A 26,197-nucleotide genomic window follows, 5' to 3' on the forward strand; every position below is an offset into this window, starting at 1 on the left:
TCGCTCACCACCTTTTTCATCTCTTGTTTTTTCTCTCATCATCCAATTCCTTCCCTCCCTTAATTTCTCTTTCAATTCCTCATTCATCATTGTAGTCATCCAGCCTAATTCACCCTCCTCAGTCCTTCTGCTCTTTATTTCCAATCCTTAAACCTTATAGGTTGAGGAGCTATCCTGTAGCTTCCTTTCTTCACCCAGGTTGATTGGGACCCCATCCACCTCCTTCAACATTCACTCCCTCCATCACTAACACAGAGTGACAGCAGTGGGTGCCATCGACAAGATCTACTGCTGGAACTCACCCAGGTTCCTTAGGCAGCACCTTCCAAACCCACACCACTACCATCTAGAAGGACAAGGGCAGCAGATATATGGCCTGGAGAATTCAGTCCCGTGCCCAATAATGACATTTAAATTACATTACAAATAGATTAAAATCATTTACAGGTCTTCCTGCCGGTTTCCAGCGTGGTCTTGACTGCTCTCCGGCCAACACACGCATCTCCCAACTCGACACGCCAAAGAATTAACGTGTCGTAATGGGAGAATCAGGCCCATAGTGTTTCCTTCACATCATCGGTCAAAAAATTAAAATCTGATCGCGATTCCACCTTTCAGTAATTCCAGGATCCTGATATTCTGTTTATGAATATCATTTGCTGTAAGGTGGATGTGGTTTAGGATGAGTGGAGAAACTGAATATCACACACTGCAAAACTGTTTCCTGTCCAGCTCATAAAAGCTTTCCTTTTCGTTTTCCCAATCCTTCACCCCTAATAACCCATCAAGTGTTTTTTTATTCATTCGTGGGACATGGGCGTCGCCAGCTGGCCAGCATTTATTGTTGTGGAGATGCCGGCGTTGGACTGGGGTAAACACAGTATGAAGTTTAACAACACCAGGTTAAAGTCCAACAGGTTTATTTGGTAGCAAAAGCCACACAAGCTTTGTGTGGCTTTTGCTACCAAATAAACCTGTTGGACTTTAACCTGGTGTTGTTAAACTTCTTACAGCATTTATTGCCCATCCCTCGTTGCCCTTCTCCAGAGTGCATTTGAGAGTCAACCACTTTGCTGTGGCTCTGGAGTCACATGTAGGCCAGACCAGATAAGGATAGTAGATTTCCTTCCCTAAAGGACATTAGTGAACCAGATGGGTTTTTCCGACAATCGACAATTATTTCATTATCATCAGTAGATTCTTAATTCCAGATATTTTTTATCGAATTCAAATTTCACCATCTGCCGTGACGGGATTCGAACCTGGGTCCCCAGAACATTAGCTGAGTTTCTGGATTAATAATTTAGCAATAATACCACTGGGCCATCACCTCCCCGAAAGTAATGTAATGAAAGACTTTGGACTGCAAGTTGACAGCTTCTGCTGTCAATATTTTCCACTTATCTATAAGAATGTGAGCGCCAACACTGCTGTTTGCTAAGTGATGCTTTTTAACACAGCTTTCAATCCCTTTCGCCAACATTTACAGGGGGACACGTTGAGTTGGAACAATAATTGATTGGGAATTTGTAAATAAGGAGATATTGGGTCAGTGTTTTCCCCTTTTCCAGGTGCATTTCTCTGTTTATCAGCAAAAGATGAAAGGGACAGTGAGTACATGCAGGAGCTCCTGGTGTCCATGGAAGACCTGGAGAAGAAGGGCCTGTGGATCCCAGTTGTGAAGCAGAAGATCAATCATTGGCAGAAGGTTGCTGTGCCCACGGAGCTGAGCTCAGAGTATATCGCTGGACTTGTGGCCATTTATAAGAAAACTGGTCAATGACGGTGCTGCTGTCCTGTCAGTTGTGTTTTGGCGCCAATGCTGTTTTTGAGAACATGGATCCCGAACACATAGTAAAATAAAACCTTACTTAAACCAATGCACAGTGACTTTTTGTGTGACATTCTTACACAGATTTGCTGGGGTTTCACCCCCCACACCATTGCCTTGCTGTCAAACACAAACATTTACCATTTTCACTGGGATGGGGTGGATGTTAGGCCAGGGTTCCAGCTGAGGCAGCTGACCAGCTAAATCACCCGCCGCTGCCTCACTGAGGTGGAACTTTTAGTTGGCCTGGAATGTGAAATCCAGTATCTGGAAATTAGTCCAGGTAAGAAATGGTTTGAACATGGTGCATCTGGTCCAGGGACACCTTTGGGGGAAGCAAAGCACACTTTCGGATTGTGAAGGATAAACATGATTGTTCATAAAAAGTGCATAAACCCATGGTCGTGATCAAAAGTGTCAAAGAACTGTCTAACTGCTAAAGAACTGTCAAAGGAAACAAGGAAAGTTGACATGGAGGAAGTAAGGGAAATAGTGGTGGGTGTGGGCATGGGTTGGCATGAATTGACACTAAATTGGCATAGGGGCTATAAAGGTTCATGAGGGCAAATCAACATCTTGCATGTGGGAGGCTTTCAAGTGTAAGTTGATAGGGATTCAGGACTGGCACATTCCTGTAAGGATGAAGGATAAGTATGGCAAGTTTTGGGAACCTTGGATAACGAGAGATATTGTGAGCCTAGTCAAAGAGAAAAAGGAAGCATTTGTCAAAGCTAGGAGGCTGGAAACACATGAAGCAAGTGTGGAATACAAGGAAAGTAGAAAGAAACTTAAGCAAGGAGTAAGAAGAGCTAAAAGGGGTAATGAAAAAGCATTGGCCAGCAGGATTAAGGAAAATTCCAAGGCTTTTTATACATACATAAAGAGCAAGAGGGTAGCCAGGGAGAGGGTTGGCCCACTCAAGGACAAGGGAAAGAATCTATGCGTGGAGCCAGAGGAAATGGGCGAAATATTAAATGAGTACTTTGCGTCAGTATTCACCAAAGAGAAGGACTTGGTGGATGATGAGTCTGGGAAAGGATGTGTAGATAGTTTGAGTCATGTTGAGATCAAAAAGGAGGAGGTATTGGGGTTCTTGAGAAACATTAAGCTAGACAAGTCCCCAGGGCCTGATGGGATATACCCCAGAATACTGAGAGAGGCAAGGGCGGAAATTGCTGGGGCCTTGAGAGAAATCTTTGTATCCTCACTGGCTACAGATGGAGTTTAATCCAGACAAATGTGAGGTAATGCATTCTGGAAGGTCTAATACAGATAGGAAATATACAGTAAATGGCAGAACCCTTAAGAGTATTGACAGGCAAAGGGATCTGGGTGTACAGGTACACGGGACACTGAAAGTGGCAATGCAGGTGGAGAAGGTAGTCAAGAAGACATACGACATGCTTGCCTTCATCGGCCAGGGTATTGAGTTTAAAAATTGGCAAGTCATGTTGCAGCTTTATAGAACCTTAGTTAGGCCGCACTTGGAATATAGTGTTCAATTCTGGTCGTCACACTACCAGAAGAATGTGGAGGCTTTGGAGAGGGTACAGAAAAGATTTACCAGGATGTTGCCTGGTATGGGGGGTATTAACTATGTGGAGAGGTTGGAGAAACTTGGTCTGTTCTCACTGGACCGACGGATGTTGTGGGGAGACCTGATAGAAGTCTACAAGATTATGAGAGGCATGGACAGAGTGGATAGTCAGAAGCTTTTTCCCAGGGTGGAAGAGTCAATTACTAGGGGGCGTAGGTTTAAGGTGCGAGGGGTAAGGTTTAAAGGAGATGTACGAGGCAGATTTTTTACACAGAGAGTAGTGGGTGCCTGGAACTCGCTGCCGGGGGAGGTAGTGGAAGCGGATACGGTCGTGACTTTTAAGGGGCGTCCTGACAAGTACATGAATAGGATGGGAATAGTGGGATAAGGTCCCCGGAAGGGTAGGGGGTTTTAGTTAAATCGGGCAGCATGGTCGGTGCAGACTTGGAGGGCCGAAGGGCCTGTTCCTGTGCTGTAATTTTCTTTATTTTCTGTTCTCTTTGTTCTTTGGGTGTGGCAAACATAGAAGGTAAACGGAGCCACAGGGATGTTTAGGAAGGTGTGGGTTGATATAAGGGGTACGACAGGCCATGTGGGAGGTGGTAGAGGATCATGGATCACCTTCAGTGGGTATAAGGGCTGTTGGAATGTTGGTGGGGGCGTGAGGTGGCCGAGGTTTCACATGGAATGGATGTGGGGAATGTTGGGGGGGATGAGTGGAGTGAGGGGTATTTTTGTTTTTTTCATTTGATTGAACACATGCCAGAGCACAGGGACAGCCCTCCAGCCAGCGGGCATCTGTATAAGCAGCCTCTGCACTCGTTAGAACAGCGCCAGGTCTGCCTTTCCACCCAGCCCAGAGAAAACGTAACCTGGGGTCAGCCCATCTGCCAACCTGAGAGCGAACATCTGGCCCTGAATCTCACAGCTTGACAGCTTGAAACTGTCTCCCAAAATCTAGCTGAAACTTGGAATAACAATATCCCTAAACATACAGTCAGGGGTGATTGACAGTGAAGGGAATGAAGTCGGCCATTTTCCAAAAGCCATATTTTTATTATCTCATCAATATTCACCTCATTAAACATATTCATTTATTGGACTGATTGGCACCATTCATAACGTGCCCACAATGCAGAGGGGAACACCCGAATGGACATTCGTTTAAATCCCCCTCTGCTCAGCTGAGAGACCTTTAATTTCAAAGCCGACAAAAGATCCTTATTCTGCCCAGCAACAGCACGAAGCTGCATTTTAAACCGGCCTTTGGCCAGTAGATCGGGATATCTGCGAGTCAAGACCTGGAGTGGGTTATATGGCATAACCGGACTGTCAATAAAATATTACAGGAATAAAATGGCCAAGGCAGGCAGAGAAACTTAATAAACTAGGATAAAAAGAATAAAATATTAGATTAAATCCCCCTACACACAGCAGGACAAAATGACATTAACACCTAATCTCGCAAGCATAGAATACAGACACAAAACAGTAGAGATCGATTTAGATAAGGGGACACATCGAGAGGATAATGGGAAACACATTAAAACACCGGGGCAAGAACAGGCAGTCCCATTACACGGACACACACCATACAGATGCAAATTGACAAGCCTCCCAGGGAACTTCCTGACCAGACAGGCCACTTTATAAGTATTGTAAAAATGTATGAGCAAATGTTCCCGCTCGAATTTGGACCCCTATAAATATCCAGAGCAAATGTATAACCATTGAGATCAACGTGGCCAAGCACTGTTTCTAAGCTGGCTACAGGGGTCTCCCTCGGTACCCAGTAATTGTACAATAAAGAAAAACTCTTTGAACCTTGCCTTGCGACTCGACTCCCTTGAATGCACTGGTACAAGGGATTTTTCCCTACAACAGGGAAATTGTGCAGAAATTTTGAATACATTTGACTGCAATTCCTGTGCTAACTGGATTGAGTAACGAGTACTGGAAAACTCAGCATGGAGCTGGTGTCTGAGTGTCAGCAGTGAGTCTGTGGGAGTACTCCTTCCTGTGTGCTGGAGTACAATTCGAGATATCTCGAGGCTTTGTACTCTAATCCAGTCTCCCTGGCTACATTCTCAGCATGTTTCTCAATACTTTAATCCTAATACTTGCATTGCATTTTGCTATTTCATCCCATTTCTCAGTTTATACTAGTTCTATTTTCCTGCCCTTTTCTATTTCCTTTTATAGTCCTTATATATTACAGGGATATCTGAGTTTAAATTAGACAGGTTTATTTAAACAGGGATACCTCTGTCTAAACAGCATTAGATGAATGTTTAGAATCATAGATTCCCCACAGTGCAGAACGAGACCATTCGGCCCATCGAGTCTGCACTGACAACAATCCCATCCAGGCTCTATTCCCGTAGCCCTCTTTATTTACCCTGCTGGTCCCCCTGACACTAAGGGGCAATTTAGCATGGCCAATCCACCTAACCCGCACATCTTTGGACTCTGGGAGAAAACTGGAGCACCCGGAGGAAACCCACACAAACATGGGGAGAACGTGCAAACTCCACACAGTCACCCAAGACCGGAATTGAACTCAGGTCCCTGGTGCTGTGAGGCAGCAGTGTTAACCAATGTGCCATCCATTCCATTTATCAGAATTTCCTTTTTGATTATATTAGGTCAATGAATGTGGCTGACTCTTATGTACCTAGTTATATTACACATTGAGGTTGATGCAGAGTGTTTAGTATTGAATATTGGTCTATTGATCAACTCCATAATGTCTCCAATCTTCGTGAGCTCAAGCACATGTGGAGCTGATGTAAGATTGAATGTAATAAATTTAGAAGATTATTTCACACAGATGGTTCAGAAGCCTTCTCAAATAAAGCTCTTGTCAATATTTAAGAATAATCTTGATAGATGACTGAGTGGGAAAGGAGCATTAAGATCTGGGACATGGGTGAGCGTACATGGTAAGTATTAATCATAGAATCATAGAATCCTTACAGTGCAGAAGGAGGCCATTCGGTCCATCGAGTCTACACTGACAACAATCCCACCCACGCCCTATCCCACAACCCCACATATTTACCTCACTAATCCTGTAACCCACACATCCTTAGACTGTGGGAGGAAACCAGAGCACCTCGAGGAAAGCCAGAGAGCATCAGTTCTTGTTTTTGATGCTTTTGCGGAAGGGATAGAGATGTTGTTGGAAATACCAGATGAAGATGTTTTTAGCTGTGGTCTGGAGTGATTGGCTTGTTTCCATTGGTTTCACTCAGATACGGGAAGAACATGCAAACTCCATACAGACAGTGACCCAAGTTGGGAATTGGACCCGGGTCTCTGGCACTGTGAGGAAGGACCTAACCACAACTAACCACTGTGCCACCGTGCCGCCCTAATGTTCATATTGAGGAGAAAGACCAACAAAACTAGGTTGGAATGAGCGGCCAGGTGTCATTTCTATTTGAAGTTACACATTAACGGCGATGGAATTTGATGCCTCTCTGCTGAAGGATTAAATGTATGCGTTGGGCTCCTCGAACAAAACAGCAAAGCTTCTTCATGCAGAGAGTGGTGGGAGTGTGGAATGAGCTGCCGGATAAAGTGGTAAATGTCCTGGGGTCACTTTTAACATTTAAGAAAAACTTGGACGGGTTCATGGATGAGAGGGGTGTGGAGGGATATGGTCCAAGTTCAGGTCAGTGGGACTAGGCATAAAATGGTTCGGCACAGACAAGAAGGGCCAAAAAGCCTGTTTCTGAGCTGTAATTTTCTATGGTTCTATGGTTCTATTAAAAATCAGTTTTCAGTTAATGAGAAACTTGATTTGCCATTTGCAGGCACAGAAGGTGTTAGGAAAAGAACATTTTGTGGAACACAGAATTACTGTCTACCAGGGGAACGTCAAATAGAGTCATAGAGTCATAGAGGTTTACAGCATGGGAACAGGCCCTTCGGCCCAACTTGTCCATGCTGCCCTTTTTTTTCAAAACCCCTAAGCTAATCCCAATTGCCCGCATTTGGCCCATATCATAGAACCATAGAAAATTACAGCTCAGAAACAAGTCTTTTGGCTCTTCTTGGCTGTGCCGAACCATATTTTGCCTAGTCCCACTGACCTGCACTTGGACCATATCCCTCCACACCCCTCTCATCCATGAACCCGTCCAAGTTTTTCTTAAATGTTAAAAGTGACCCCGCATTTACTACTTTATCCAGCAGCTCATTCCACACTCCCACCACACTCTGCGTGAGGAAGCCCTCCCTAATATTCCCTTTAAACTTTTCTCCTTTCACCCTTAACCCATGCCCTCTGGTTTTTTTCTCCCCTAGCCTCAGTGCAAAAAGCCCGCTTGCATTCACTCTATCTATATCCATCAAAATCTTATACACCTCTATCAAATCTCCCCTCATTCTTCTACGCTCCAGGGAATAAAGTCCCAACCTATTCAATCTCTCTCTGTAACTCAGCTTCTCAAGTCCCGGCAACATCCTTGTGAACCTTCTCTGCACTCTTTCAATCTTATTTACATCCTTCCTGTAACTAGGTGACCAAAACTGTACACAATACTCTAAATTCGGCCTCACCAATGCCTTATATATCCTTACCATAACACTCCAGCTTTTATACTCGATACTCCGATTTATAAAGGCCAATGTACCAAAGGCACTCTTTACGACCCTATCCACCTGTGACGTCACTTTTAGGAAATTCTGTACCTGTATTCCCAGATCCCTCTGTTCAACTGCACTCGTCAGAGTCCTACCATTTACCCTGGACGTTCTTCTTTAGTTTGTCCTTCCAAAGTGCAATATCTCACACTTGTCTGCGTTAAATTCCATTTGCCATTTTTCAGGCCATTTTTCTAGTTGGTCCAAATCCCTCTGCAAGCTTTGAAAACCTTCCTTACTGTCCACTACACCTCCAATCTTTGTATCATCAGCACATTTACTGTTCCAATTTACCACATTATCATCCAGATCATTGATATAGATGACAAACAACAATGGACCCAACACCGATCCCTGCGGCACACCACTAGTCACAGGCCTCCACTCAGAGAAGCAATCCTCCACACCACTCTCTAGCTTCTTCCATTGAGCCAGTGTCTAATCCAATTTACTACCTCCCATGTATACCCAGCAACTGAACCTTCCTAACTAACCTCCCATGAGGGACCTTATCAAAGGCCTTGCTGAAATTCAGGTCGACAACATCCACCGCCTTCCCTTCATTCACTTTCCTGGTAAGGGTTGGTTGGTTAGGGCAAGTTTAGGGCCAGTTATAGATGGCAGAGGGAAGTTATGTGTGGAACCGGAGGAGATTGGTGAAGCATTGAACCAATATTTCTCTTCGGTGTTCACGCAAGGGGACATGAATATAGCTGAGGAGGACACTGGGTTGCAGGGGAGTAGAATAGACAGTATTACAGTTGATAAGGAGGATGTGCAGGATATTCTGGAGGGTCTGAAAATAGATAAATCCCCTGGTCCGGATGGGATTTATCCAAGGATTCTCTGGGAGGCAAGAGAAGTGATTGCAGAGCCTCTGGCTCTGATCTTCAGGTCGTCGTTGGCCTCTGGTATAGTACCAGAAGATTGGAGGTTAGCGAATGTTGTCCCATTGTTTAAGAAGGGGAACAGAGACTTCCCCGGGAATTATAGACCGGTGAGTCTCACTTCTGTTGTCGGCAAGATGTTGGAAAAAATTATAAGGGATAGGATTTATAGTTATTTGGAGAGTAATGAATTGATAGGTGATAGTCAGCATGGTTTTGTGGCAGGTAGGTCGTGCCTTACTAACCTTATTGAGTTTTTTGAGAAAGTGACCAAGGAGGTGGATGGGGGCATGGCAGTGGACGTGGTATATATGGATTTTAGTAAGGCGTTTGATAAGGTTCACCATGGTAGGCTTCTACAGAAAATGCAGATGTATGGGATTGGGGGTGATCTAGGAAATTGGATCAGGAATTGGCTAGCGGATAGGAAACAGAGGGTGGTGGTTGATAGTAAATATTCATCATGGAGTGCGGTTACAAGTGGTGTACCTCAGGGATCTGTTTTGGGGCCACTGCTGTTTGTAATATTTATTAATGATCTGGATGAGGGTATAGTTGGGTGGATTAGCAAATTTGCTGATGACACCAAAGTCGGTGGTGTGGTAGACAGTGAGGAAGGGTGTCGTAGTTTGCAGGAAGACTTAGACAGGTTGCAAAGTTGGGCCGAGAGGTGGCGGATGGAGTTTAATGCGGAGAAGTGTGAGGTAATTCACTTTGGTAGGAATAACAGATGTGTTGAGTATAGGGCTAACGGGAGGACTTTGAATAGTGTGGAGGAGCAGAGGGATCTAGGTGTATGTGTGCATAGATCCCTGAAAGTTGGGAATCAAGTAGATAAGGTTGTTAAGAAGGCATATGGTGTCTTGGCGTTTATTGGTAGGGGGATTGAATTTAGGAGTCGTAGCGTTATGTTGCAACTGTACACAACTCTGGTGCGGCCGCACTTGGAGTACTGTGTGCAGTTCTGGTCCCCACATTACAGGAAGGATGTGGAGGCTTTGGAGAGGGTGCAGAGGAGGTTTACCAGGATGTTGCCTGGTATGGAGGGGAGATCCTATGAGGAGAGGCTGAGGGATTTGGGATTGTTTTCGCTGGAAAGGCGGCGGCTAAGAGGGGATCTTATTGAAACATATAAGATGATTAGAGGTTTAGATAGGGTGGATAGTGATAGCCTTTTTCCTCTGATGGAGAAATCCAGCACGAGGGGGCATGGCTTTAAATTGAGGGGGGGTAGTTATAGAACCGATGTCAGGGGTAGGTTCTTTACCCAGAGGGTGGTGAGGGATTGGAATGCCCTGCCAGCATCAGTAGTAAATGCGCCTAGTTTGGGGGCGTTTAAGAGATCCGTAGATAGGTTCATGGACGAAAAGAAATTGGTTTAGGTTGGAGGGTCACAGTTTTTTTTTTTAACTGGTCGGTGCAACATCGTGGGCCGAAGGGCCTGTTCTGCGCTGTAATGTTCTATGTTCTATCTATGTTCTATGTTCCTCGAAAAACTCTAATAGATTGGTCAAGCATGACCTACCACGCACAAAGCCATGTTGACTCTCCCTAATCAGTCCCTGTCTACCCAAATATTTGTAGATCCTATCCCTTATCACACCTTCCAATAACTTGCCCACCACCGACGTCAAACTTACTGGCCTATAATTTCCCGGATTTCTTTTGGAACCTTTTTTAAACAACGGAACAATATCCCTCTATCTCCATCGTACCCATGTAACTATCTAAATGCTTTTTAAAAGACAAAATTGTACCCGCCTCTACTACCACCTCTGGCAGCTTGTTCCAGACACTCACCACCCTCTGTGTGAAGAAATTGCCCCTCTGGACACTTTTGTATCTCTCCCCTCTCACCTTAAACCTATGCCCTCTAGTTTTAGACTCCCCTACCTTTGGGAAAAGATAATGACTATCTCGCTGATCTGTGCCCCTCATTATTTTATAGTCCTCTATAAGATCACCCCTCAGCCTCCTACGCTCCAGAGAAAAAGGTCCCAGTCTATCCAGCCTCTCCTTATAACTCACTTCATCAAGTCCCGGTAGCATCCTCGTAATGATGGAGAACATGACCCAGAGACTAAACTGCTGGTTGATGAGGGTCATCACATAACTGAGGGGAGTCTGGTAACATTTTTCAGAGTGACTTTTGTTTATGCCACTGTGAAGTGCTTTGAACAATAATAATGTTTTAGGTCCCCTTATCCATCTTAATTCATCTCTGAAGACCTGAGAATATTTATACAGCAGCTGCTGAAAACCTCCATCCCTCAGGTTTAATGTTCTCACTAAACTGTAAGTTTGTGAACCACAGCCTGTTAGCAAAATAACCTTTTGCTTTTCTTCCATGAATATTTCATTTGCAGCAAAGTAATGTTGCAATGTTTCTATAGATTATTCCCAGTCATCGATCTCTATGTTGAATGGTTTGATCTTCCTGATCATAGACATTGCGAAATGAGTGTACCCTTCTTCCTCTTACTCTTGATGCTCAAATCTCCTCCCCTGCTAGCTGGACACTGCAATCCCTGAAGACTTTGATGTTTTGCCTCATCGCCAATGTAATAGATCCAGGGTGACTCGATGCAGTTTTAACTATAAAGGCTTTATTGCCAAAACAGTAATTAGGTACAAATAGAACAAGGTAAGACTAGATTACAAGTGCGATTGTTCTTCTGGACTCCCGGGCTCCAACTGCCAGTCCCTCCTCGACCTATGGAGTGCACCCTCCTGCTAATTGGTTTAGCTTCTTGCCACAGCGATCCACAGGGTCTTTTTCAGTAACGTGGCCTCTGGAAGATGCTCCTCTTCAAGGGCCATTCTACTACACTTACCCTGGATGACAATATTATCCAAGAGCTCCCACATGTTGCAGCCATGACACAACACATACTTACGAGCTTTATGTTAATCAATTATTATTTATTTAATCTTATCACAAATTCCAGTAATATATTAAACCTTAGGAAAATAGACCTTGACCACATGATGCTCTCCAGATACTCACCAACAGCTGCTTCATCCCTCGTACTGGAGCAGAAACCAATTCCTGCAAGGTGAAAAAGTTAAAAAAGCAAAGGAGTACCACCCTCCTCACCTGACCAAACGCACTCTGCTCACTAAACACCCACAATTCGTTTGAGGTCACACTCAGTGCCAATCACACAGAGCACATCTGATTTCCGATAGAATCATAGAGTTTCACAGCAGGGAAAAAGGCCCTTCAGCCCATTGAGTCCGGGCCGGCCATCAAGCACCGATTTACTCTAATCCCATTTTCCAGCACTTGGTCGTAACCTTATGTGCTATGGCATTTCAAGTGCTCATCTAACCGCCTCCACCACCCTGTCAGGCAGCGGTTCCAATTCCCACCACCCTCCGGCTGAAAATGTTTTTCCTCACATCTCCTCTCAACCTCCTGCCCCTTACCTTAAATCTATCCCTCTGGTTACTGACCCATCTGCTAAGGGGAGAGGTTCCTTCCTATCTGCCCCCTCTACACCCCTCATAATTTTATACACCTCAATCAGGTCCCCCTTCAGCCTTCTCTGCTCCAAATCTGAAATGCTCCATCCAAGATGATCAGAACTGCACGCAGTATTCCAGCTCCATCATAACCTTCCTGCTCTTATACTCAATGCTTCGGTTATTAAAGGCAAGTATCTCATATGCCTTCTCACCCACCTATCTACCTGTCCTGCTGTCTTCAGAGATCTTTGGACAGGCACAGCAAGGTCCCTCTGCTCCTCTGTATTTCCTAGGTTTTGACCATTCATTATATATTCCCTTGCCCTGTTACTCCTCCCAAAATGCATTACCTCACACTACAGTGTTAAATTCCATTTGCCACTGTTCTGCCCATCTAATCAGCCGGTCTATAACAGCCTGTAATCTAAGGCTATCCAGGATGTCTCTGATCGCGTCCCAGATATCCTGAGGTGGGAAGGAGAGGAGCCAGAGGTCGTGGTACACATTGGTACCGCTGACATAGGTAGGAAGACGGAACGGGTCATGAAAAGAGAATATAGGGAGTTAGATAGACAGTTGGGAAAGAGGAACGCAAGGGTAGTAATCTCAGGATTGCTGCCTGTGCCATGGGAAAGTGAGAGCAGGAATGGAGTGAGGTGAAGGATGAATGCGTGGCTGAGGGACTGGAGCAGGGGGCAGGGATTCAGGTTCCTGGATCATTGGGACCTCTTTAGGGGCAGGTGTGACCTGTACAAAAACGACGGGTGGCACTTGAATCCCAGGGGGACCAATATCCTGGCAGGAAGGTTGGCTAAGGCTACTGGGGAGACTTTAAACTAGAAAGGTTGGGGGGAGGGAATCGTGATGAGGTGACTGAGAGCGAGGAGGTTAGCCCGCAAATAGAGAAGGATTGTAGATTGTAGGAGTGTAAGAGGGAGAATAGACGGGTGATGGAGAAGGGGAGAGCTCAGACCAAAGGTTTGAGATGTGTCTATTTTATCACCAGGAGTGTAGTGAATAAAGTGGATGAGCTTAGAGTGTGGATCGATGCTTGGAAGTGTGATGTGGTGGCCATTACGGAGACTTGGGGACAGGGACAGGATTGGGTACTTCAGGTGCCGGGTTTCAGATGTTTCAGAAAGGACAGAGAGGGAGGGAAAAGAGGGTGGGGGAGTGGCACTGCTGATCAGGGATAGTGTCACAGCTGTAGAGAAGATGGAAGCTGTGGAGGGATTGTCTACGGAGTCTTTGTGGGTGGAAGTTTGGAGCGGGAAGGGGTCGATAACTTTGCTGGGTGTTTTCGACAGGCCGCCCAATAGTAACAGGGATGTTGAGGAGCAGATAGGGAAACAGACCCTGGAGAGATGTAGGAATGATATGGAGATGCCGGCATTGGACTGGGGTAAACACAGTAAGAAGTTTAACAACACCAGGTTAAAGTCCAACAGGTTATTTGGTAGCAAAAGCCACACAAGCTTTCGGAGCTCCAAGACAGGCTCTAGCTTGGAGCTCCGAAAGCTTGCGTGGCTTTTGCTACCAAATAAACCTGTTGGACTTTAACCTGGTGTTGTTAAACTTCTTCCTGAGATATAGGAATAACAGGGTTGTCGTGATGGGAGACTTTAATTTCCCAAACGTCGATTGGAATATCCCTCGGGTAAGGGGTTTGGATGGGGAGGAGTTTGTTAGGTGTGTTCAGGAGGGTTTCCTGACACAGCAGGATAAGCCTACAAGAGGAGAGGCTGTACTCGATCTGGTACTGGCTAATGAGCCTGGACAGATGTCAGATCTCTCAGTGGGGGAGCATCTTGGGGATAGTGATCATAACTCTATCTCCTTTAAGCTAGCATTGGAAAGAGATAGGATCAGGCAAGCGAGGAAAGTGTTTATCTGGAGTAAGGGGAAATATGAAGCCATCAGGCAGGAGATTAGAGGCGTAAATTGGAAGGAGGCATTCTCGAGGAAAAGTACTGAAGTAAGGTGGCAGATTTTCAAGGGATGTTTGTCTGGAGTTCTGCATGGCAACGTTCCGATGAGACAGGGAGGTGTTGGTAGGTTACAGGAACCGTGGTGCACGAAAGCTGCGCTGAACCGAGTGAAAAAGAAAAGGAAAACGTACAAAAGGTTCAGAGAGCTAGGCGATGATAGGGATCTAGATGAGTATATGGCCTGTAGGAAGGGACTTAAGAAAGAAATTAGGAGAGCCAGAAGGGGTCACGAGAAGGCCTTGGCAGGTAAGATTAAGGAGAACCCTAAGACGTTCTATAAATATGTGAAGAGTAAAAGGATGAGATGTGAAGGAATAGGACCTATAAAAGGTGAAGGTGAGAAAGTCTGTACAGAACCGGAAGAAATAGCAGAGGTGCTTAATGAATATTTTTCCTCGGTTTTCACGGTGGAAAAAGACCTGGGTGGTTGTACTACAGGATTGAGGCGGACTGAAAAGATTGAGTATGTAAACGTTAAGAAAGAGGATGTGCTGGAAATTTTGAATAGCATCAAGATAGATAAGTCGCCGGGACCGGATGGGAAGTACCCCAGGTTACAAGATTATGAAGGGTATAGATAGGGTGAACAGTGGGAAGCTTTTTCCCAGGTCGGAGGTGACGATCACGAGGGGTCACGGGCTCAAGCTGAGAGGGGCGAAGTATAACTCAGATATCAGAGGGACGTTTTTTACACAGAGGGTGGTGGGGGCCTGGAATGCGCTGCCAAGTAGGGTGGTGGAGGCAGGCACGCTGACATCGTTTAAGACTTACCTGGATAGTCACATGAGCAGCCTGGGAATGGAGGGATACAAACGATTGGTCTAGTTGGACCAAGGAGCGGCACAGGCTTGGAGGGCCGAAGGGCCTGTTTCCTGTGCTGTACTGTTCTTTGTTCTTTGTTACAGTGGGAGGTGAGGGAAGAGATTGCAGAGTCTCTGGCGATGATCTTTGCGTCGTCGATGGAGACGGGAGAGGTTCCGGAAGATTGGAGGATTTCGGATGTGGTTCCTATGTACAAGAAAGGGAATAGGGATAGCCCAGGAAATTACCAACTGGTGAGTCTAACCTCAGTGGTTGGTAAGTTGATGGAGAAGATCCTGAGGGACAGGATTTATGAACATTTAGAGAAGTTTAGTATGCTCAAATGTAGTCAGCACGGCTTTGTCAAAGGCAAATCGTGCCTTACGAGCCTGGTGGAGTTCTTTGAAAATGTGACTTAACACATTGACGAAGGAAAAGTGGTAGATGTGGTTTACATGGACTTCAGCAAGACGTTCGATAAGGTCCCCCATGCAAGACTTCGCGAGAAAGTGAGAGGGCATGGGATCCAAGGGGCTGTTGCCTTGTGGATTCAGAACTGGCTTGCCTGCAGAAGGCAGAGAGTGGTTGTAGATGGGTCTTTTTCTGAATGGAGGTTGGTCACCAGTGGAGTGCCCCAGGGATCTGTTCTGTCATTTTCATAAATGACCTGGAGGAGGAAGTGGAGGGATGGGTTGGTAAGTTTGCCGATGACACGAAGGTTGGTGGTGTTGTGGATAGGTTGGAGGGATGTCAGAAGCTGCAGCGTGACATAGATAGGATACAAGACTGGGCGGAGAAGTGGCAGATGGACTTCAACCCGGATAAATGTGTAGTGGTCCATTTTGGCAGGTCAAATGGGATGAAGGAGTATAATATCAAGTGAAAGACTCTTAGCAGTGTAGAGGATCAGAAGGATCTTAGGGTCCGTGTCCATAGGACTCTTAAATCGGCCTCGCAGGTGGAGGAGGTGGTTAAGAAGGCGTATGGTGTGCCGGCCTTCATCAATCAAGGGATTGAGTTTAGGAGTCGGGAGATAATGATGCAGCTTTATAAGACCCTTGTCAGGCCCCACTTGGAGTACTGTGCTCAGTTCTGGTCACCTCATTACAGGAGGGATGTGGAAATGATTGAAAAGGTGCAGAGAAGATTTACAAGGATGTTGCCTGGATTGATTGGCATGCCTTATGAGGATAGGCTGAGGGAGCTCGGTCTTTTCTCCTAGTAGAGACGAAGGTTGAGAGGTGACCTGATAGAGGTGTACAAGATGTTGAGAGGTATAGGTCAGGTGAATTCTTGGAGGCTTTTTCCCAGGGCTGAAATGGCTGCTGCGAGAAGACAGAGGTTTAAGGTGCTGGGGAGTAGATACAAAGGAGATGTCAGGGGTAAGTTTTTCACTCAGAGGGTGGTGGGTGAGTGGAATTGGCTGCCGTCAGTGGTAGTGGAGGCAAACTCGATAGGGTCTTTTAAGAGACTTCTGGATGAGTACATGGGACTTAATAGGATTGAGGGCTATCGGTAAGCCTATATATAAGCCTAGGTAGGTAGGGACATGACCGGCGCAACTTGTGGGCCGAAGGGCCGGTTTGTGCTGTATTTTTTCTATGTTCTATGTTCTAAAAGAATGAGGGCAGATCTTATAGAAACATGTAAGATTATGAAGGGACTAGATAAGATAGAAGCAGGAAAGTTGTTTCCACTGGCAGGTGAAACTAGAAGTAGGGGGCACGGCCTCAAAATAAGGGGAAGCAGATTTAGGACTGAGTTGAGGAGGAACTTCTTCACACAAAGGGTTGTGAATCTGTGGAATTCCCTGCCCAGTGAAGCAGTTGAGGCTGCCTCATTGAATGTTTTTAAGGCAAGGATGGATAAATTTTTGAACAGTAAAGGAATTAAGGGTTATGGTGAGCAGGCGGGTAAGTGGAGCTGAGTCCACAAAAAGATCAGCCATGATCTTATTGAATGGCGGAGCAGGCTCGAGGGGCCAGATGGCCGACTCCTTCTCCTAGTTCTTATCTTCTTATATTCTTAAAAGAACAGAAATGAAATTAAGAGAGACAATACAATTACTTGTAACTTCTGAGCTTCAGGGAATTGCAACTGGGGGCTGTAGTAACGTGGCTCCACCAGTTAAGAACAAACCTTAGGCATTTATTGATGAACAACAACTATTTACAGGGTGATGAAGATGCAAAGCTTCCAGACATGACTCTAGGATTGAACTGTTGGGACAAGCCCAGACAAGTTGAATTGAAGCCCCAACTCAGTTTTCAATTGGTCAGCCTGGGTCATGTGACCCTTTCTGAAGACCTTAAAGGGGCCAGACACCAAATGTCTCCTCCTCCAAGTTCCAACACACAGAATAATAGTTAACTTGATACTGTCCCCCATTATTTACAACAATGAACACTTTTAATCAGTCCATCAAAAACTCAATCTCTCTGGTGGCTTCCGCTCCCTTGTCAAGTGGTGCAACTCCACCGACAGGGGTGCTTCTGCTGGGGTACTTTCTGTAGGATCTGTCACACTTGGTCTCTCTTCTGGTACTGATTCTTCAATCTCCTCTGTTCCAGTCGGAATAAATCCCGTCCCTCATCACAGGCTGATTGGACATTCAATTCTCAGGCAGACAAGAACACTTCTGGCTGGCATCAATGAATCAGACTGTAACACTGGCTCCTGGGAAGATTCACATCCACGCAAATGATCCACATGTTTCCTCAAAATCCTGTCTTGCATGCTCATTTCATAAGACAACAGTCCCGTCTTGGCCACAACAATTCCTGAAACTCAGCTTGGGCCACTTGCGTGGTTTTTCATAAAGACTGGAGCATCTATTTCCAATGATCGCGCATCCTTAGTTGAATCATGGTTCCTCTTTTAGTTGCATTTGCCTCAACGATGCCTGATTAATTTGGCAATCATGATGTGGAGATGCCGGCGTTGGACTGGGGTAAACACAGTAAGAAGTTTAACAACACCAGGTTAAAGTCCAACAGGTTTATTTGGTAGCAAAAGCCACACAAGCTTTCGGAGCTGCAAGCCCCTTCTTCAGGTGAGTGGGAATTCTGTTCACAAACAGAGCATATAAAGACACAGACTCAATTTACATGAATAATGGTTGGAATGCGAATACTTACAACTAATCAAGTCTTTAAGAAACAAAACAATGTGAGTGGAGAGAGCATCAAGACAGGCTAAAAAGATGTGTATTGTCTCCAGACAAGACAGCCAGTGAAACTCTGTGGGGGTTACAGATAGTGTGACATGTCAATAAAGTGTAAGGCAGTGGTCCCTATCCGGTGTGCCGTGAAGACCCCTGAGTGTGCTTTGAGAAAATATTCAAAATGATGAAAAATTCATGTAATTAAACTAAAACTAACCTTCATCTTGAGCTCTGAGGTCAGCACCTCCCAGACCCGGTGAACCCCAGGCCTCCCACGCAATCACAGGCTGGGAAAGAACCGCACAGGCGCGGTTTAGATTTTTTCAGTTGGTCAGGCCCATGTGCCTGGAGCTGAAGACAAAGGCCCCTTGTGTCTGCACAAAAAGCAAAGATTGGCATAAAAAACCTCAGGAGAAGCGAGAGAGACAGAAAGAGGAAAAAGATGGCATGTGCTGTTCTGAAAATCAGAATAGTGAAAGCATGCCAATAACTTGTATCTACAGTTCTGTTTGGCTAATGTCTCGATATGAGATTAACATTATGCTGCGGTCCTGCACTTCAACTTTCTCCTCTTTTTCTTTTATATTACCGCCTTTTTCTCGCACTTCATTACCTGAGGTAATAGGACTCAAAATATTAATACAAGAGCAAAATACTGCAGATGCTGGAAAACTGACATAAGAAGGAAAAATGCTGAGAAACTCAGATAATCAGGCAGCATCTGTGGAGAGAAACAGTCAATGTTCATGTTGCCGACCATTTCATAATGTTCAATCTTGTATGAACTGGATAAATGATTTGTGAAATGTGTTTTGAAGGAAATCAAGGTTTCCTTTATACAGTTTACATTTATATAGTTTATATTTTTCTCAGCCAATGGCCCAGGTTTAGCGATCGCTGGAACTGAAGTTTCAGCTCTCACCATCATTATGATGGAAATCAGCTTTTTGGCATCCACACATGCACAGTAAAACATGGAAATGTTTCCAGATTCTCTCCGGATTTTCCACCCCCGTTGCCGTTCTAACCGAGGAAGGAACCCACCTCACAGTTATCTATAGGTCTTTTCCCCTGCTACGGTGGCAGAAGTTCCCGTGTCGACATCCATTCTCAATGGTCTACCATTGACTAACAGCACCACCGTACTGGGGGCTACTTTGCCTGCTTTTACATTATTTAATGACAGGATGTTCCTCTCACCCTCCAAATTATGTACTGGCGATGAGCTGTTTACTGCTACTAGGTAGGCTCTGCTTACAATATATGTGTGCCTCAGATGTCCCTTCCTGTGGCACACAAAGCACTCTGCTTCCTTAAATCTGCAAATCTCTGAGGAGTGATTTCCCCCACATCTGGAACACTTTGTAACCATCCTTTTCTGTTGAATCCTTTTCTGGAATCTTTCATTTCAGCTCCTGTATTTGTTTCTCAGTTTAAACTGGCATCTTTGCTTTTGGTGCCATTGCTGCCTGAAACTGTCCATGCTAACTGGTGGACCTTGCCATTCTGCTCACTCTAAAGTTCCTGGTTGCTTTTCTCTTTGCTGTCCATCATTTATACGACTGCCAGTGTCGTTTTAAAATTAATCTCAGTTTCTGCCAGCAACTGTCTCTGTGTGGCCTCAACATTTACTCCACAGACCAATCGATCTTTCAGCATGTCATTTAGTGTTGTCCCGAAGTCACAATCTTCCTCAAATTGCCTATGACTTGCTATGCCATTTGCAATGGTCTCCCCTGGAGCTCTCCCTGTGGAATTCAATTAAACTTGTTACAAAATTACAGAGGGCTTTGGGTGTTAATGCCCCTTTACCAAGTCCACAATCTCCGCAAATGACCTTGCACAGGGTGAGTTTGCGTCCATTGTACTATGGATCAACTTATACATTTGGGTCACACAAATCTTTAATAATGGTTAGCACTGCTGCTTCACAGCTCCAGGGTCCCGGGTTCGATTCCCGGCTCGGGTCACTATCTGTGTGGAGTTTGCACATTCTCCTCGTATCTGCGTGGGTTTCCTCCGGGTGCTCCGGTTTCCTCCCACAGTCCAAAGATGTGCGGGTTAGGTTGATTGGCCAGGTTAAAAATTGCCCCTTAGAATCCTGAGATGCGTAGGTTAGAGGGATTAGCGGGTAAATATGTGGGGGTAGGGCCTGGGTGGGATTGTGGTCGGTGCAGACTCGATGGGCCGAATGGCCTCCTTCTGCACTGTAGGGTTTCTAAAAAAAAATATCACCTTCTGCTTTCCCTTTTCCTGTATTCCATTTGTTTTGAAGAAATATTCTAATCGCTCAACATACTGTTCCCTCTCTGTAGTGGAAGGGGTCCACTCTATTAAATACAGGCATCTCTGCAGCTCTATTCTACTTTGCAAGCTTAACTTTGACTAAACCTGGTTCTGTGCTGATGATCTAGTAATTGCACTCGCTGCTTTTTACCTCACCGCCAAATGCAGTAACTTGGCTCCACTAGTTTAGACCAAACCTTAGGCGTTTATTAATGAACAACAACTATTTACAGGGTGATGCAGATTCACTGACTCCACACATGACTCGAGGATCGAACTGCTGGGACAAGCCCAGACATGTTGGAGTGAAGCCCCAACTCAGTTCCCAATTGGTCAGCCTGGGTCACATGGCCCGCTCAGACTATCACTCTTTAGAGGGGCCAGATGCCACAGTGGGGTACCCCAAAGATGTACTGGGTAATCCCCCAATCTCCCAACCGATCCCCACCACTATCCATGTGACCACCAATAAACCACCCTCCACTGACCAACCTGCCCACACTGATGACCCGACCCCCTCCAGCGACCTGAGTACCTCCACACCTGATGCCCCCCCCTCCGCCCCTTCCCCCTCTCTTACTCACTTACCTCACAAAACTACCTGCTTCCTGGTTTTTAAGTGGTTGGGCCTATAAACTTAGCTGATTTGCAGCAACTAATGTTGACAAAAGATCAGACATAACTTGCTCATTTCAAACTCTGCATCCCTCGAGTGAAGGCCTCAGTACTGCGCTGCTCTGTACAGTTCTCACCAGGACTGCGCTGCTCTGTACAGTTCTCACCAGGACTGCGCTGCTCTGTACAGTTCTCACCAGGACTGCGCTGCTCTGTACAGTTCTCACCAGCACTGCGCTGCTCTGTACAGTTCTCACCCTTGTCAACTTTCAGTATCGACAGTCTATTCAACACTTCCTCCTTATTAATTTTGAACATGGATTGATATTATTGTTATGACACAACATCTGTTAGTAACCTTTTTCCAATCAGTAGAATCAAAACCTGAAGGTTAGATTGTTAAAAGACAGAAAATAATGTAAGTGTTCAGCTCAGATGTGTCACTGCGAGGAGTTGTTGTGAAATACATTACTTTCCTGGCACACCCTGTGACTTTGTAGATCCACTACAGTTTGCCTATGGTCGCAACAGGTCCACAGCAGACGCCATCTCTCTGGCCCTGCACTCAGCCCCTTATACTCTTTATACACTTATGACTGTGTGACCGAATTCCCCTGCAACTCAAGTTTGCCGACGACACCACCGTAGTGGTTCGGGTCTCATACAGCGACGAGACAGAGTACAGGAATGAGATAGAGAATCTGGTGAACTGGTGCAGCAAGTAATTGCACTCTCGGGGCGGCAAAGTAGCGCAGTGGTTAGCACTGCTGCTTCACAGCTCCAGGGACCTGGGTTCGATTCCCGGCTTGGATCACTGTCTGTGTGGAGTTTGCACATTCTCCTCATGTCTGCGTGGGTTTCCTCCGGGTGCTCCGGTTTCCTCCCACAGTCCAAAGATGTGCGGGTTAGGTGGATTGGCCATGCTAAAAAAAAATTGCCCTTAGTGTTCTGGGATGCGTAGGTTATAGGGATTAGTTCGTAAATATGACGGGATATGGGGGTAGGGCCTGGGTGGGATTGTGGTCGGTGCAGACTTGATGGGCCGAATGGCCTCTTTCTGTGCTGCAGGGTTTCTAAGATTTCTAAGATTTCTAAGCAACAATAATCTCTCCCTCAATGTCAACAAAACGAAGGAGATTGTCACCAACTTCAGGAAACGTAAAGGAGAACATGCCCCTGTCTACATCAACGGGGACAAAGTAGAACGAGTTGGGAGCTCAAGTTTTGAGGTGTCCAGATCACCAACAACCTGTCTTGATCCCCCCCATGCCGATACTATAGTTAAGAAAGCCCACCAATGCCTCTACTTTCTCAGAAGACTAAGGAAATTTGGCATGTCAGCTACGACTCTCAACAACTTTTACAGATGCACCATAGAAAGCATTCTTTCTGGTTCTATCACAGCTTGGAATAGCTCCTTGGTATGCCCAAGTCTGCAAAGAACTGCAAAAGGTCATAAATGTAGCCCAATCCCTCATGCAAACCAACCTCCTATCTATTGACTCTTTCTACACTTATCGCTGCCTCAGCAAAGCAGCCAGTATAATTAAGAACCCCACGCACCCCGGACGTTCTCTCTTCCACCTTCTTCCTTCGGGAAAAAGGTACAAAAGTCTGAGGTCACTTACCAACCGACTCAAGAATAGCTTCTTCCCTGCTGCTGTCAGACTTTTGAATGGACTTACCTTGCATTAAGTTGATCTTTCTCTACACCCTAGCTATGACTGTAACACTACATTTTGCACTCTCTCGTTTCCTTCTCTATGAACAGTATGTTTTGTCTGTATAGCGCGCAAGAAACAATACTTTTCACTATATGTTAATACATGTGACAATAATATATCAAATCAAATCAAAGGTGGCAGGACAGGTGGAGAGAGCAGTTAGAATCATAGAAACCCTACAGTGCAGAAAGAGGCCATTCGGCCCATCGAGTCTGCACCGACCACAATCCCACCCAGGCAATACCCCCACATATTTACCCGCTAATCCCTCTAACCTACGCATCCCAGGACACTAAGGGGCAATTTTTAACCTGGCCAATCAACCTCGCCCGCACATCTTTGGACTGTGGGAGGAAACTGGAGCACCCGGAGGAAACCCATGCAGACACGAGGAGAATGTGCAAACTCCACACAGACAGTGACCCGAGCCGGGAATCGAACCCGGGACCTTGGAGCTGTGAAGCAGCAGTGCTAACCACTGTGCTATTGTAAAAGGATCAAGAATGAGGGGGCACAGATTTATAGTGATTTGCAAGAGAAGCAAATCTGATGTGAGAAAGAAACTTTCACACAAAGAGTGTTTCAGGTCTGGAATGCACTGCCTGGAAGTGGCAGGTTCAATCGAGGCATTCAAGAGGGCATTAGATAATGACTTGAATGGAAACAATGTGCAGGGTACAGGGAAAAGGCAGGTGAATGGCACTAAGTCATGATGCTCATTTGGAGAACTGGTGCAGACATGATGGGCCGAATGGCCTCCTTCTCCATTGCAACAGTTCTGTGATTCTGTGTCAGCCTGTTCCTGTCCCACTGAACTCACTTTTTCCTATCTTGACTCCATGCTCTCTCCCCTTGTCCAGTCTTTTCCCACCCACATTAATGGTTCCTCTGATGCTCTGTCATATCACCAGCTCATAAGATATAGGATCAGAATTAAGCCATTCGGCCCATCAAGTCCACTCCGCCATTCAATCATGATTGATATGCTCCTCATCCCCATTTCCCTGCCTTCTCCCCATAACCTTTCAACCCACCAACTAAAATCTGTCTAACTCCTCCTTAAATTTATTCAATGTCCCAGCATCCACCGCACTTTGGGGTAGCAAATTCCACAGATTTACAATCCTTTGTGAGAAGCAGTTTCTCCTCAAATCTGTTTTAAATTTTCTACTCCTTATCCTAAGAATATGACCTCTTGTCCGAGAATGCTGCATCCACATATGTGTCAGCTGTCTGTGTTAGTTTGTCCAGTCATCATTTAACTCGTTACTGATTCCTTGTTCTCTGAAAGACTGCATTCTGCTTATAAATGTATTAGCTGGTTAGAAATGCCCTTCCACAGATGGTAACTATTGGGTGTGTAAAATAACATGAGGAAATTATTGAGTGTAAGCAATAGAATTAGGGATAAAGGACACAACATCAGATGGAAATAGAACACAGAACAGTACAGCACAGAACAGGCCCTTCGGCCCACGATGTTGTGCCAAGCTTTATCTGAAACCAAGATCAAGCTATCCCACTCCCTATCATCCTGGTGTGCTCCATGTGCCTATCCAATAACCGCTTAAATGTTCCTAAAGTGTCTGACTCCACTATCACTGCAGGCAGTCCATTCCACACCCCAACCACCCTCTGCGTAAAGAACCTACCTCTGATATCCTTCCTATATCTCCCACCATGAACCCTATAGTTATGCCCCCTTGTAATAACTGATCTTGGGTGTAGTTTGATGGAATATATCAATTTGATGTTGAGGTATGTTAGTGAAAGGAAAGTGTGGATTAGATGAATAGGGTGACAGCTTTCTCTTGGAGATATTTATCCTTGCTTCTGAATTTTTTAAGAGAACTGAATTTGATAGTCAACAGCCTCCTGAGACACTGGGACTTCACAGGGAGAGATAATCAAAGATCTTGATGCTGAGACACCCTTTGATCTTCTGAGAAGATGACCATCAAGCACGACAAGTGAAAGGGAGCTTTGAGACATGCAGACATAATGAGGTGAAAAGCAGAAGGTGATGGTGGGTGAGGTGCCAATGAAGTGGGCTGCTTTGCCCTGGATAGTGTTGAACCTCTTGAGTGTGTTGGAGCTGCACTCATCCAGGCAAGTGGAGACTATTCTATCACACTCCGACTTGTAGATAGTGCACAGGCTTTGGTGGTGGGGGGGGGGGGGGGGGGGGGGGGGGGGGGTGCGGGGGCGGGGGGGGCAGGAGGTCAGCAGAGAGTTCCCAACCTTTGACCTGTTCTTGTAGTCCAGTATTCATATGGCTGGTCCAGTTCGGTTTCTGGTCAATGGAAACCCCCTGGATGGTGATAGTGGGGATTCAGCAATGGCAATGCCATTGAATGTCATGGGGAGATAGTTAGATTCTCCTTTATTGGAGATGATTATTGCCTGGCACAGATTTCACTTTCCACTTATCAACTCTGGTCTGAATGTTGTCCGGGTGTTCCTTTATATGGACACAGACTGCTGCAGTATCTGAGGGGTTACCTTTGTACTGGGTATGACTCCAGCCAGTGGAGAATTACTCTTGATTCTCATTTACTCCAGTTTTACATCTTATGGATGCCACACTCGGTCCGATGCTGCCTTGATGTCAAAGACAGTCACTCTCAATTTACCTCTTGAATTCAGCTCATTTGCAGAAACTTCAGCTGAGTTATCGATCTGGAGGCTGAGCTGCAGACACTGGTCAGTTCAAGGCCGGTGAACTGCAACAATCAGGGCATTCCCGAGGTGTTCATTGGCTAAGAGGATTTCTATTGTGGGCTGTGGCATTACCAGTGTAGATAGGACCCAGGAGAGGCAGGAAGTGACCTCGAGGGAAGGTGATGATGGAAGATAGATGGGCGACTGGGAGGGACAAAATTTGGGAACAAAGAGGGGGTGTTGAGAGGTGTCCCTGAGAACAATTCTGCCCTACGGTGGGCTGGTGAGGAAGACCCCTGACCCTCCCAGTTCCACAGGTCACGAAGCATTATTTTAAACTTCTCAATGACGATCACTGGTTTTAGGTTTAATTCAGCTCACGTTTCCCATCACAACGTACAGCAGCATTGCTACATAGAGGACCATAAACTACTTTTAATTTCCCAATTTCTATCAACAATGAACCAGATGCCCATTTCCTGCCTGGATCCTGGATCCCTGCCTAGAACAAAGTGGTGGCTGATGCTCCATCAGTGCAATATGTGAACATATCAGCCACCCGCCATCTTGGACACTAATCCACCCG

General features: G+C 45.6%; 1 protein-coding gene across 1 annotated transcript in view; it reads left to right on the forward strand.

Annotated features, from left to right (window-relative positions):
* LOC144511943 (sodium-coupled monocarboxylate transporter 1-like) overlaps positions 1–26,197 on the forward strand; it is a 673,058-nt gene that overhangs the window by 252,561 nt on the left and 394,300 nt on the right. The window lies entirely within an intron of this gene.

Source organism: Mustelus asterias, chromosome 25, assembly GCF_964213995.1.
Source record: "Mustelus asterias chromosome 25, sMusAst1.hap1.1, whole genome shotgun sequence".
In the NCBI taxonomy this organism is placed as follows: Eukaryota; Metazoa; Chordata; class Chondrichthyes; order Carcharhiniformes; family Triakidae; genus Mustelus; species Mustelus asterias.